Source organism: Candoia aspera, chromosome 1 (assembly GCF_035149785.1).
Source record: "Candoia aspera isolate rCanAsp1 chromosome 1, rCanAsp1.hap2, whole genome shotgun sequence".
Taxonomy (NCBI): domain Eukaryota; kingdom Metazoa; phylum Chordata; class Lepidosauria; order Squamata; family Boidae; genus Candoia; species Candoia aspera.
The window spans coordinates 48,669,695-48,683,915 of record NC_086153.1 but is presented as its reverse complement, the minus strand read 5'-3'; the positions used below and the strand labels follow the sequence as shown (position 1 = coordinate 48,683,915).

General features: G+C 39.9%; 1 long non-coding RNA gene across 1 annotated transcript in view; it reads left to right on the top strand.

Moving 5' to 3' along the window:
* The window catches only part of LOC134497685 (uncharacterized), a 44,033-nt gene that overhangs the window by 11,626 nt on the left and 18,186 nt on the right, over positions 1-14,221 (top strand). The gene's annotated exons all lie outside the window — the stretch shown is intronic.

Here is a 14,221-nt window from a genome sequence, read left to right as displayed (position 1 = left end):
CCGGGCAGCAGTCGCAGCACTTCGGGGTCCCCTCATGGTGGCTGGTGGTTTTTCAGGTCTTCTGGTTTGCATGAAGGTATGCTGAGCATGCTCAGCCTTGCCTGCCAGACAGATCCATTCGTACAATGACTCTGGGTCGTCCCTACACAATGCCCACCATAGGACTTCCCGGTTGGGTCCCTCTTTGAACTGTTCTATTAAGGTTGACTGAGACCAGTCGGGGATTTTCCCAGCTTGAGCCTTAAACTCCAGGGCGTAATCAGCTACAGACAGTTGGCCCTGGGTAAGATCCTTCAGCGCCTTCTTAGCTCTTGCCTTGGCCAGAGGATCCTCAAAATGTAGCTTTAACGCCCACATGAAGTCCTTGAAATAATCAAGTGCAGGGGAGTCAGCCTCACTTAATTGAACATACCAGTCAGCCGCTCAACCCTTCAACTTGGTGGCAATGGCAGTTATCTTAGCCTCTTCGGAAGGGAAGTATGCTCCAAACTGCCTCATGTAACTTTTAGCATTAGTTACAAAGAAAGATAACTTGGTTGGATCCCCATCAAACTTGACAGAAAAGTCTCTCACCCCCCACTCCTGTTGGAGCGGAATCGGCGGCTGCTTGAGTGCTTGGGCCCCAGGTTACAGTAGCTCTCCCTCTTTGGGGTGGGGACACTGGTGGTCATGCCCTGCGGGGTGAAGATTCATCCTGGAGCCGTCTCCGGCCCCGCTCTGCCGGCGGTCCAGATGGGAGGATGGGGGATGGTTGCATGAAGCTGGGATCTCCTCTGCGCCTCCCCTGCCCCCCCAGTGACAGAGACAGGTTTCTTAGTATATACTCCATCGATTCTATTTTGGCCTCCATCACTCTTAGCCTTTCAGGGGGTTGAGATTCCTCCCTCCCTCGTGTGTTAGGCTGTCTCTCTGTTGATACCATGGTAGATTCTACATCTGGGGTCAGCGGGAACTGATACTTCCAGGACGCCTGGGACGTCCCTGGCTGGGGTTCTCCTGCTTCATCCCAGGTGATCAACTCTGCAGCTGATTCGCTGGGTGCCAGTTGTTCTGGTTCTCCCCCATTGTCAGATTCCTCTACCTCAGGACTGGAACTCTATTCCTCCTGGAAATCTGAAGGTTCTGGGGTGAGGCTCAGTTCTCCGCTCTTGACCGTCAACTCGGGCATCAAACCAGCCGTCTCCTCAAGTCCCCCGGTCATGAGCTTGGACTCGGCCATTGTTAACTATTTTCCCTCACAAGAAACTAATCTTGGTAGGAGCTAACGGTACAACTTTGGTGTTTCTCAGCTTTATGTAATGGTTGCCTATTCTAAAACACTATCAGACTCATGAGCAGGAATTCAAAGATGTCTGATTTATTAAAGAATAGTATGCAAGATCACAGAGAAAGCTGAGAATGATAAAAGTGCGCCAAATGCAAACTAAAAACCCTTGGTGTAAATGAGATCCCTCCACCGTAGAATCTTCCCAAGTTCACAATCCCAGGTGCTCCTAATGGTTTCTGATGGTCTGCGGGAAAAGTCCTTGAACAGATAACATAACCCAAACACATTCCATTGTAATGAACACAGATACAGAGCTTGGTACAAGGTTTCACAGCAGCTCCCTCCCAAACAGAAACGCGCATCAGCGCCATGGCATGTGAAACGTTACGATCTATACTACACATTGAAACAGTGAACATGACACAAACACACTAACTGATGTGGTTGCCTAGCACCCCATCCTCCAGAATTACTTGATTAAACAAAATTCTTTTCCTCAGAAGGTACTTTGCATATGTTCATTGCATATGTGGGTTTTGTTTTTGCCGTGTTTTGTGTTTTTGTTCTGTACGTGCACTTTGAAACTGTGAATAATATTAAAACACAAAAACAAAGTACCAGCCATTTCATAAATCAGCTATGTGGGTGGGATCTATATGGCTAACTTAATTTTTTAGCTTTTGTCAATCACCATAATTGATAATGAGAGCCAGTCTGGTGTTGTGGTTAAGGTGCTGGATTAGAAAGCAGGATACTGTGAGTTCTAGTCTCCCCTTAGGCATGAATGCTGGCTGGGTGACTTTAGACCAGTCACTCTCTCTCAGCCCAACCCATCTCATGGGGTTGTGGGAAGAATAGAAGGTTGGGTGTATTGCGTGTGTTGCCTTGGGTTGAATAAAATGAAGGTGAGATATAAATTTAATAGTAATAATGGATGTCTTGCTTAAGCGTGTCTCTGCTTATGATTAGCCTTTAATATGCTACAATTAAAAGTGGATCTGCTGCTGAAATAGTCCAAGATTGACATAACTTGACAGAAAGAAATTGCTTGGAGTAATTGTATCTGCTACACCCCTAGCAGAAGTGCTGAGGAGCTGTTTGAATGGATACTGTGCACCACCAGGGCAATATACACCTTGCTGCTTCCAACCCTACCTAATTTGTCTGCCTCGCAAGTCCATAGCACCTCAGATTCCTTGATAACATGAAATCACAGGCTGAGTTGTTTGCTAAACTTGATACTGGGATTCAAGGTAGAATGCTTAATTTCCAACCTGGAAATATAAATCACTATATCTGATGGCTTTATAGATTAAGTGGGAAGTAGCAAATCCATTTTCTTACAATGCTGACCAAGATCAGCTTTTTTGAAGAAATTTGTGAGAACTGCTCTAGAGACACAGGCTAGAAATTGAAACTGCTCATCATACGGGTTTTCATTTCCAGTCAGTACAAAATCCCAATCCTGTTGTGGGTTTCCATTTCCGTGCAGTACAGAAAGCCAGATCTATTGTGGTTAGATTTTTAGAAGCCACAATGCAGGAAACTTGGCAAACAAGTTTATGGATGATTCTGGCGGGAGTGGGATGGGGGCAGTACATCCATCCTGGCTCTTCTTGACCTTTCAGCGGCATTCAATACCATCGACTATGGTATCCTTTTGGGGTGGCTCAGGGAGTTGGGGGTAGGTGGCGTGGGGGTAGGTGGCGTGGTTTTGCCCTGGTTCACATCCTTCCTCCAGGGACAGTCCCAATCGGTGTTGATAGGGAGCAAGAGATCTGGCCCACGGCCCCTCCTTTGTGGGGTGCCGCAGGGTTCGGTACTCTCTCTGCTCCTTTTTAACATCTATATGAAACCACTGGGTGAGACCATCCGTCTCCACGGGATGAGGTATCATCAATATGCTAATGATACTCAACTATACATCTCCATCCTGGGTGATGTAAGTGAGGCTGTGACCACCCTCTCTTGGTGCCTGGAGGCTGTGGGGGTCTGGATGGGGAACAACAGGCTTCAGCTGAACCCTGGCAAGACGGAGTGGCTGTGGGTTGGGGGCTTCTCCTCTGTATCTGGGAACTGGATGGGGTTGCATTGCCCCAGACAGATCCATTGCGGAACCTGGGGGTTCTTCTGGACTCGGCTCCTGCTCAAAGAGCAGGGGGCAGCCATGGCCAGGGGGGCCTTGTGCAGCTTCCTGTTGTGCACCAGCTATGCCCTTTCCTGGATCAAGAGTCCCTCCGGTCAGTCACTCATACCCTAGTCATCTCCTGTATAGACTACTGTAAAGTCCTTGGTGCTCTCTGAGCCTTGTTGTTTTCTTGCAGACGTTTCATTGCCAGGCTAGGCAACATCTTCAGTGCCTGAACACTGAAGATGTTGCGTAGCCTGGCAATGAAACGTCTGCAAGAAAACAACAAGGCTCAGAGAGCACCAAGGACTCCACCGTTCAACCCTGAGCTACAAATATTAGCTTCGATTGAGACTACTGTAATGTGCTCTACATGGGGCTATCCTTGAAGAGTATCCGGAAGCTACAGCTTGTGCAGAATGTGCCTGCACGAGCAGTCTTAGGAGTCGAAAGGACAGCATGCATAGCATTGCTGCACGAGCTGCATTGGGTGCTGGTTTGCTTCTGGGTCCAATTCAAAGTGTTGGTTATCACCTTTAAAGCCCTACATGGCATGGGGCCAGGTTACCTGAGGGACCGCCTCATCCCCATTACATCGACCCGTCCCACCCTGTCAGGCAGAGAGGGCATGTTACACACCCTGTCCATGAGGGATTGCCTATTGGCAGGGTCCAGGAGGAGGGCCTTCTCTGCCATCGCGCCTGCCCTTTGGAATAAGCTACCCACGGAGGTAAAACAGGCCCCCACTCTCCAGGAAGGGCGTTAAACCTGGTTATGCCACAATAGCTATGTATACATGGAGGTGGTTGGCACCATGATGGTGCCAACAGTAAAATCTTGATTTGCCATCTTGTATTTATATTTTATATTTGTATTGTATATGTATATTATATTTACATATATTTATATTTATTACATTGTATTTTTAGTGAAATGTTATTTTTGTTGTAAGCTGCCCAGAGTTCTTGTGTACAAGTTGGGGGGTCGAGAAGTTCAATAAATAAATAAACAAACAGGATTTTGGAAATGGAATGCAAATAAGGGTGATTTTTCAGGGCTGTGTCTGCAAACAGTTCAAGAGCAGAACCTGTTCAACAAAGCTTGTTTGTCAGCAAAATAAAAGTGGATTACCCCTTTTTGTCTTTTTCTAGCAGCTTCTTTGTTCATCCGTGAATTCTGAGGTGAAAAAAAAATGATCCAGAGGCTGCAGAAAATTTTATTGGTCTGGGATCAGTTGATATAAATAAGTCTTTTATACATCTTTATATTTTTTACAGGAAGATGATCCACCTTGGCCAAGCTGATCTGGAGAGTTTCTAAATGGTATTTCAATATGTCCCTTCCAGAGGTCCCTCTAATACTAGTTTTGTGTTTGCTTACCTTCCTTTTTAGTTTTTGCGTTATATTTTGCTTTTTTTTTTTAAAGTTCCTCACTATTAAGTTTTCTTCTTAATGCTTTATTTTAAAAAAAAAAATCTGTACTGTTGTTTTTTGTGTTTTTCTTTTTAGTTTCTCAAAAAAAAGAAAAAGTCTGCTAAATGAAAATCATCCCCCCCCCAATTCCCTGTCTATGGACATACTGGGTTTTCTACATGCAGGTTTTTCTTTAACTTACATTTTAATTGCTTCTGGGTTATAAAAGGTATTAAATATTTTTCTAATAGATACTTACTAAATTTAATAATCTAAAACCTGAAGTTTTTTATTTTTTAAAAAAGGAAACTCATATCCATCCATATGAGAAAGATCTTTTTATCTAGAAGAAGGTTTAGTCAAATATGTACTAGTGGAAATTGAAAATTTGTTAGAGGTGTAGTAACTTTTATTAAAAAGTTTCCAACATTTATAAAGGAACAAGAAATAAATGACACAGAAGGATTTTTTAAACATTGCTGATTAAAGGTTGAATACTATACTTATTAATACCACAGTATGGTCCTACTAATAACTATCCAATACTTTTCATAGATATTTTAAATAACCTTTTAGGTTAGCTATGGATTTGATCATTATAGTTGAAGATTGTATGACTTTAGGTACTTTATTAGATCATAATACTGCTCCAGTTATAATTCTCATAGAATCATAGTATCACAGAATTGAAAGGACCTGTCATATCTCTTTGCTGAGTTGTCTCTTCTGTAAGCTAAACATACCCAGATTTCTTTAACCATCCCATATAGGTTCTATGTAGGCCTTGGTTTCCAGGCACCTCAACATCTAGGTAACTCTTCTGAACTTACTCCAGTTTGCTTCTGTCTTCTTGAATTGTGGCAACCGGAGCTAGACACAGTGTTCCAAATGGGGTCTGACCAGGACAAAATAGAACAATTCCTCTGATGAAAGGGCTGACCTGATATGTATGACTGAGACCTAGAAGGGCAGGATGGGAGGTGGGGTCCCCTTTTAGAATTTCGTATCCACCATATCTCAAGGTCAGGAAAAGGCTTTTGTTATCTAAGAGACTCCTATGGCTTTCAGAGGTACTGTTCTACAGATAGTTGGATGTGGAACCCTGTTTGTGAAGTAGGGCTCTAGGGAACAGATGGGATTGCTGCTATGGTACTGGCCTCCTCACTGTGTAGCAGCTCCCCTGCCTAAGTTGCTCAGTGCTGTAGCTGGGTTGGTGGTGGAGTTTCCCAGATATAAAGTACTGGGAGATTTCAACCTGCCTTCCTTGGACAAAGTCTGAAGTGATGTGATTTCATGACACTGTATTACATACAGCAAATGTTGAACCTATGATTAAATGAAGAACGATGGATCTATAGTGCATGGATCAGAGCAATAAAGATGACTCTTTTATGATGGAAAGGCAGTGCTACTTTGGATTTATAATCTCAGATTTATGAATTGGCTCTCTATCAATGTTAAGTAAAGATTTATTAATACATCTCTGGTTAAGATTAATACCTCACGTTTAAAGTCTAAGCTGTTTCTGTATGTAAGATCCTTCCTTTTCCTTGTTTTTTTTTTTCCTTTTCTATATTTCCTTTCCTTCTCTACATTAAAGCACTGTTGTTTAAATGATAGATATCATTTTGCATCTGGCATATAGTGTGCAGTTCTGGTCGCCACACCTCAAAAAGGATATAGTGGAGCCAGATAAAGTTTAGATGAGGGCAACTAAGATGATCAGTGGGCTGGAACAGCTTCCCTATGGGGAAAGGCTATGACATTCAGGCTTTTTAGTGTAGAAAGGAGCAAGTGAGAGATGGTTGAAATATACAAAATTATGCAGGGCATGGATAAAGTGGCTAACGAGAAGCTATTTTCCCCTTCCCAAAATATTAGAACCAAAGGTCACTCAGTGAAATTGAATGCTGGAAGAATCAAGACAGAAAAAAATGACACATTTTTTGTACACAATGCATAATTCAGCTTTGGAATTCACTACCATGATGTGGCAGCTACCAGCTTGACCGGCTTCAAAAGGTTGGATAGATCATGCTGGAGAAAATCCTGTAACATTCTGATTTGGTAATGACTGGAGTGCTGATCTAACTTCCCCATCTAGTACTAGAGGTTCTTGTAAGTAGGGAATATCTTCTAAGGATGTTGACATCTCCACTGTACAGAATTTCAGTGTATTCCTTCCATCTTCGTTTGAACTTCTTTGAATCAATTATGACTTGTCCATTGACATCCTTTAGCATATCAATTTGAGATTGAAACCTTCTGAGTTTAGAGATTCTCTGGAAGACTTTCCTTGCTTTTCCATGTCTGTTTCCATCTTTGATGTCATTGCAATACTGCTTCTTATCACTTAAGTGTCTTTAAGTTCCTTCCTGAGATTTTTGTCTTTCTTGTCTTTAGCTTCTCTTCTCAATTTCTGCTGTTTCTTCTGACATCATTTGCTTTCTTTTCTTTGATCATTGAAAATCTCTCTTCACATTCATCCTTAACAACTTCTTTGATGTCATTCCATACTTTCTCTGTTTCACTATCAGTAAAGTTCAGAACTTCAAAGTAATTTCAGGTAGTCTTCACTTACCTCAAAGTTACGATGGTACCCCAAAAGTAGATTTCTGACTGGGGCCCGGAATTATGACCCTCACAAGGCCTCCAAGATCACATGAATGAGATTCAGCCATCCCAGAAGTGGTGGCCATTTTGGGTCACATGTCCGCCCGTCCGAACCAGGAAGTCCTTGAGGCATACAGCACTGGATTTCTGAGGCAGCAGACCCAGTCACATGGTCCTACTACTTACTATGATTTAGCAGCTGGCAGAGGGAGGCTTGTGTGTGCCTTACAGTACTGTACAGGAAAGGTAAGTATTTTTTCCATGTAGTACTGTACTTATGCTTGCCTTTAATTTTTTCCCCAGTTTCTGTTTAACTTAAGTAGAGATTTGTTTGGTGCCATGCATATTTCATCCTCTGCCTGTCTGATTTTTAATTATATTTAACAATACTGAATGCTGGTTTACTGTTTTTAAAACAGTTGTTTTATAAAAATCAGATTTATATACAGTACTGTACAGTAATAAAAGCTGCACAGTTTACTACAGCAGGAATAAAAAAAGTTACAGTACTGTACAGTACTGTACCTTTAAACCTGTTTAGTACTGTACCATAGAACAAAGATTCCAATGAAGACCTTACAGTAAAAGTTTTTAATAATCAACCAGCAATATCAGTTGAAAATAACAGTAATATTAGCTGAAAATAATACTACTGTAGCCACAGAAGCATTTCCGTAGTAATGTTTTGGTGGTAAACATATAACTATCACACTCCACCCCCAAAATTTATTTATTTATTTATTTATCAATTTTTTCACCGCCCATCTCCTCCGACCGGAGGGACTCTGGGCAGTTTACAACACAGAATAAATATACAATAAAATCTCAAATAAATACACGATAAAATTCCAATAAAATCCCATTAAAACCAAAACAATCTCTTAACTACCCCAGCTCATAAAATCCAGATGGCTAATACTGCAAAGTAACTCATGGTTCACTTAAGAACCACACCATTCGCTTAACAACCAAAGGAAACCACAAGCCCCGATTTTGAATCACTTAATGACTGCTGTGACTCGCTTAACAACTGCAGTAAAAAAAGGTTGTAAAAACAAGTCTGGCTCACTTAACAACCTTTATGACTTACAACCAAAAATCTGGGCTCAATTGTCATTAAGTGAAGACTACCTGTATGTACTTGAAAATGGAGGGTATATACTCAAGATCCTATCATGGAAACTGGCTGGCTTTGTTCTTCTGCTTTAGCTTGACTTGGAACTTGGAACATGAGTAGTTTGTGATCTTTTTCCTTCTTAATTCCCTATTCAAACAATTTAACCATTTAAAAAAGTGGTAAGGTTAGCCAGTGACACCCACCCACCCTCCCTTCCTTCCTTCCTTCCTTCCTTCCTTCCTTCCTTCCTTCCTTCCTTCCTTCCTTCCTCCCTTCGCCAGACTCAACTGATATTCAGGGGTTTACAACACTGAAAACAGAATAAAAAGAGCAAAATAGTACTATAACTATTAAACCATGGCACCACCTAACTCATTTATAAACATTTGTAGTGCCATTTATTTTAGAAATTCAAAAGTTAATAGTCTGTTTTTTGCAGATACAAGAATTCACTGGATTTTTGTAACAAGCAATATTGTATGCCATAATTTAGACGAAAAGGCAAAAGCTCAAATAATAATAAATTATTAGGTGCACTAATATTCAGGAATCCAAGTTTACTACTGTAGATCTTGGTGCCTCTCCCACTACTTATAATAGAATGAAAAATGTTAGAGAGAATTAATTGATTTTACTATCTATGGTGAAATGCCTAAATTCTGCTTTCTTCTTCTGGCACTCATTTAGTTCTCATTAAAGGTAATAGAAATTAGCACCTATCTTCAGAAGAGGAGATTCTTCTCAGTCCCTTACCTGTCAGTAGATCTGTTCATTGTGCAGTTTGTAAATTTTATAGATAATTGCTCATTTTGGAAGAAGATATTAGCCTTTCTGTTGTTGCAAGATACATAAGCAGTATCACTCTGTGGAAAGTTTCTTTTATTATACTCAAACAGCTCCAGTCTTCAGAATGTATCTCCATCCATCTGTCCCTCCCCATAGGAAATGATCAGGGTACAGATACTTATGCAATGAAAACAGCATCCTTTTAGTAATAAAGGGAAGTATCAGCAGGCCCCAAAGTTTCATAAGTACAAAAATATAATCTAAATAAGGAGAGACCTCAAAACATTTTGATGAGAATTGAGCATCAGTCAGAATCGTGACTACTAAGAAAGAAAAAACCAAACCAGAGAGAGAAGCGGGGGGGGGGTAATAATAGTGGCATGGAGTCTCTGGGATAGCTCTGTAGACTGGCTGACCGAAATCTTGAAAAGTTACATTCCACACTGGCAGATGTTACTCCTAGTCCTGCATCTAGTCTGTTACTTTATGGGTCTCCTGGCCCAGTGCTTAGATATGGCAATGGACTGGATAAGGATGAACAAACTAAAGGCATTTCCCTTCTGCATCTAATCACAATGCAGACATGCCCCAGCAACATCTTTTTTCCTGCTATGTTCTTGGCAGAAACTCAGGTGACTGGCAGTGGCACAGAACAGAGGCAATGGTCAGAATAGGAATTGACAAAGGGGAAAGCAAATTTTATACTGGTATAATTTTCTGCTGATTCTCAGGTGAGTGGGCTAACTCAGCAGGGGAAAGACCTTGATATCCACCCCAGATAATATAGGGAGACCATTGATGGACAGTGATCAAGTTCACTCAAGTGAAGTATGGCCAGTTCATTTGGGATGGAGTTACTCTTTTTTTTTTCTTAAGGAAAGGTTTTTCTCTAGAAGTGCTTATATTGATTCAGCAATATAATTAGAGGCATAAGAAATCGCTGCATTTCAAATGGTCTTTTATCAATATCCCAGTCACAGTCTTTCTTGAATGGAAGTAGCTCAGCCATTATTACATTCCTCAGCTATCTCCTGTTTAAATGATTGCTAAAGTGTGCCCTTAAAACTGCACTTGGTTCATTGAAAACTCTTCTATTTGGGTCACATTATGCCTATGCTTTGTAAGCTGCACAAGACTTCAGTCCAGTTTTAGGACCATTCTGAAGTGCTGGTTTTAACCTTTAACTTCTCACAATAGCTTCAGATCCAGTTTCAGAAGAACACCAATGGGATGACTTGAGGAGGTTCTAGAGACAGGAGAATCATGAGAGAATATGTTTAACCTGCAAGTCTTAGATGTTTCTGCTGCTGGAGATTGCTGTTGTCTGAAGGTTCCATGGAGACCCCAGGAAAGAGCAAACCCCTCCTTATGTGTGCTACCTAGCAACCAGGACAGACAGCACAGATTTCTTTGCCCCTGGTAGAGTACGTCATCTCCTGTCATAGACAGTTGAACACTCCTCACCTGGATGGCTGATGTAGACTTGGGGTGGAGCAGAGGGCAGCTATAACAGTGACATTCCTCCCCACGTCACACATTTCAGATGTTACTGCTAAAACAGCTTTTAAAAATTCCTATATGTACAATTATTCTACAACATCTCAGAATCCCTCCCAGATAGCTATAGCTGCCTCTCTCTCTCCATTGGAAATAGAAGAGGATGTACCTTTAACAAACAAACAAACAAACAAACGCTATAGCTGGTGCCACAGGTTATTTATATGTTTCATAACATAAGGTGTACTATTTAATAAATATATGTAAAGGTGAAGCTGTTCTCCAAATAATCTGTTTCTTCCTTTATAAACAAGCTGAATGGCAATTAAGGAGAGAGCTTTTCACTGATGAAAAAACTTCTGCCTCTCTGGATCCATCAGGGTTTAGCTGGAATGAAGCTTGCAAAGATTTGAATTAAATAGAATCTTAAATAAAATTAAATAGAATCTCTTTTGTTAGAATTCTAATTGTGTAGAACAGGAGAATCTCCACAGAACTGAATTCATAATTTCAAAGAACTAATGCAAATTCCCTTTTTGGACAAAGGGAATTATGATTTTTTTCTTTTTAGTCCTTTATAATTACCCAGTCCAAATATTTCCTTGCTTTGCCAAGATGTTGGCCACTTCAAAATTAATGTTATGTACAATGCCAGAAATGGCAAATATATAAATTACAGCTTGAAGACATAACCTGGCAATAGCAATGCACACAGTGATTTTCACTTCCTATACATGCCTGGTTGTTTATCAGTTCAAATTGCCACATAAGTTGTTCATGGAGCTTTCAGAAGCATTCTATTTTTTGGAAAGTATGGTATGCTTTTTCTGCTTAGGGTGGCATGCCAAGATATTGTTTTTCTCAAAATTGTTGAGATTTTTTTTCCCCAGAAATAACAACCTGTTATTATGTATCTTATTCTGTTTCTTTATTTTTCCTTAAAGTTGTTGTTTGTTGTTGTTGTTTTATTATTGCATGACTGAAGTAAAAAAGGGTGAGGCTTCAATCACACCATCATGGCCACCATCCTGACATTTTTTAACTCTCCCTGCAGATGCCCCTCCTCTGAAATGATCTAGATTAAACTAGGCCATTTCCAGACCAGAGCCCCATCACCCAGATTGAGAGGTACCTATGCCCTTCTTGTCAGCATCTCTGATTAAAAGAAGGAATTCTATCAATTAAAAGCTTGGCATATTTTACTTAGTTTATTTGTAAAATAGGCTGAATAAAGCCAAAACATGCAGTACTGCAACTGATTTTTATTGGGGGGGGGGGGGTTAACCACATTGATTTTTATCCCTTGATTTTTATTGCACTTTATTGCATTTTTTATAAATGTTTTGTAAACTACTGAGAGTCACCTATACATTTCATAGATAAATACATACACACTTCTCAGAGTTTTCTGGTTGTACCATAGAGCCCATAGGTTTGAGAGCAACATATAGTTTCTACAGCAGAATATACTACAGGTACATGAGAAGCCTAGATCAAAATGGATACTTCCTAGGCTCTTCTCAATTACTATGCAACATGAATGCAAAGCTGCAAATTAGGTCTGCAACCTCATCAACCCTTGCTATTACTTTATGCATTCTGAAAATATAATAATTTTAAGTTCGCATGCTTTCCATGTAATCCCCTGACACGGTTATTCCAGTAATCCTAAATCGATATCATACTGATCTGTTTCTTTCCTCAGATAGTTTAGGAACATATGTGTTTAGGTTTTGGTAACAACCCTAATCTGGAATTGTAAGCTGCCTTGAAGCTTCAAGAGGATAGAAACAAGTTAGAGATTTCAGTAAAATAATCCATGCCTCAAATTCAAATGTAGCAATGCATGCATTGAAGAGAAGCCAGAATCTCCTTTCCCTAGTAAGTTGCTAGAGCTTCTAAAGATATTTAGAAAATAATACATTATGGGTCTAGATGATGTAAATGAAGAGGTAGGGTATATGTCAATCTCTTACATTTTGTTCTCATTTTGACAGCACGCAGTTTCCCAACCTCAGCTCCTGGGATTAGAAATTAGACCTGAATTCAAATAAATAGGTGAATAAATGTTGACATTGCAGGTTACAACAAAATGGTAGCTCTTATAGTCTGCAGAAAACACTGACAAGTTTCAAGCCTTCTCCTCTTGCATTTAATGATTACTTTGGGGCCTTGGAGAATTTAATGTCGCTTTTGCTAGGTCAGTAGTCATGACAGGAGATTGATATGGAATACAGTGTGGGATGAACAGAACTCTGGATTTAGAGCCACACTGAACTGTCTTATCTGCGAAATGATAGATCTACAGTTGTTAAAAACAAAATCACAAGAGGTTCCCAGTTTGCAGTTGGGTGTCCAGAAACAAAATGTCCAAAGCCTATAATTTGCAACATCATAAACTGCCTTAATGTTCATGTTTAATGGGTACTTATTGTTATCTGCCATTTTCCTGAAAAATAGTATCATCCCTTTACATAGCTTGATACAATCTTGGCAGGAATTGCTAAATAATTCCTCTTTTTTAGTACCATTTCAGCAGATTCTTCAGTGCTTTAAGTGTCTTGACCTATATTTCTCACCAGCACTCTCTATAAATGCACCATTTTTATTTTCTGTTGAGTGACATAACAATGCATTAATGTAGTTAATCAATCTGGAGAAATATTTCTTCTGACATTGTAGATAAACAGGTCAACCATGCCCTTTAGTAAGCTGAATCTTCTATTAGGAAAAATGGAACATTTGTTTTGCAGTGATCTGTAAATTCAGAATGTCATAAGTGTTGAAAGAATTAAATTGATCATTTTTATATAAAAAAAATAAATTCTGACAGGACTCGCAAATTGTCATTTATTTATTCCATTTTTATCTTGTCTCGCAAAATACCCTGAGCAGCACCCCCATTTTATCCCCATCCCAATGTTATCTTCTGAATCTTGTGAATAAATTACACTGAGACTAACCAAGGGTCAACCAGTGAATTTTGTTGTTGAATGGGGTTCTGATTTGCTTATGAGATAGCTGTGTAATTAAATAAATAGCTACACATCTTATGATTGTAATAATGAAATTACTGTTCCAGTATTACTGTTCCCTTTGGGGGGAGATGGGCAGTGATATAAATTTAAATAATAAATAAATAAAGGCAAAGGTGGATAGGGTAAATGCAAATTCAGGGAGATTCGTTTGTTTATCTGGAGAGATATTTGGCAGAATTCTGAGATGACAAATAAAAAAAAAAGAATTTCTCAAACATAAAACTCCAAGGCCAACATTCCTTCATCTACTGATTTCCCTTCCTATCATTCTTTAATTCTGCTTCAACTAAAAATGGGAATAGTTATGATAAGAATGTTGTGAATGAAGACAAACTAAATAAAGACTGTAACATTCATGCAAA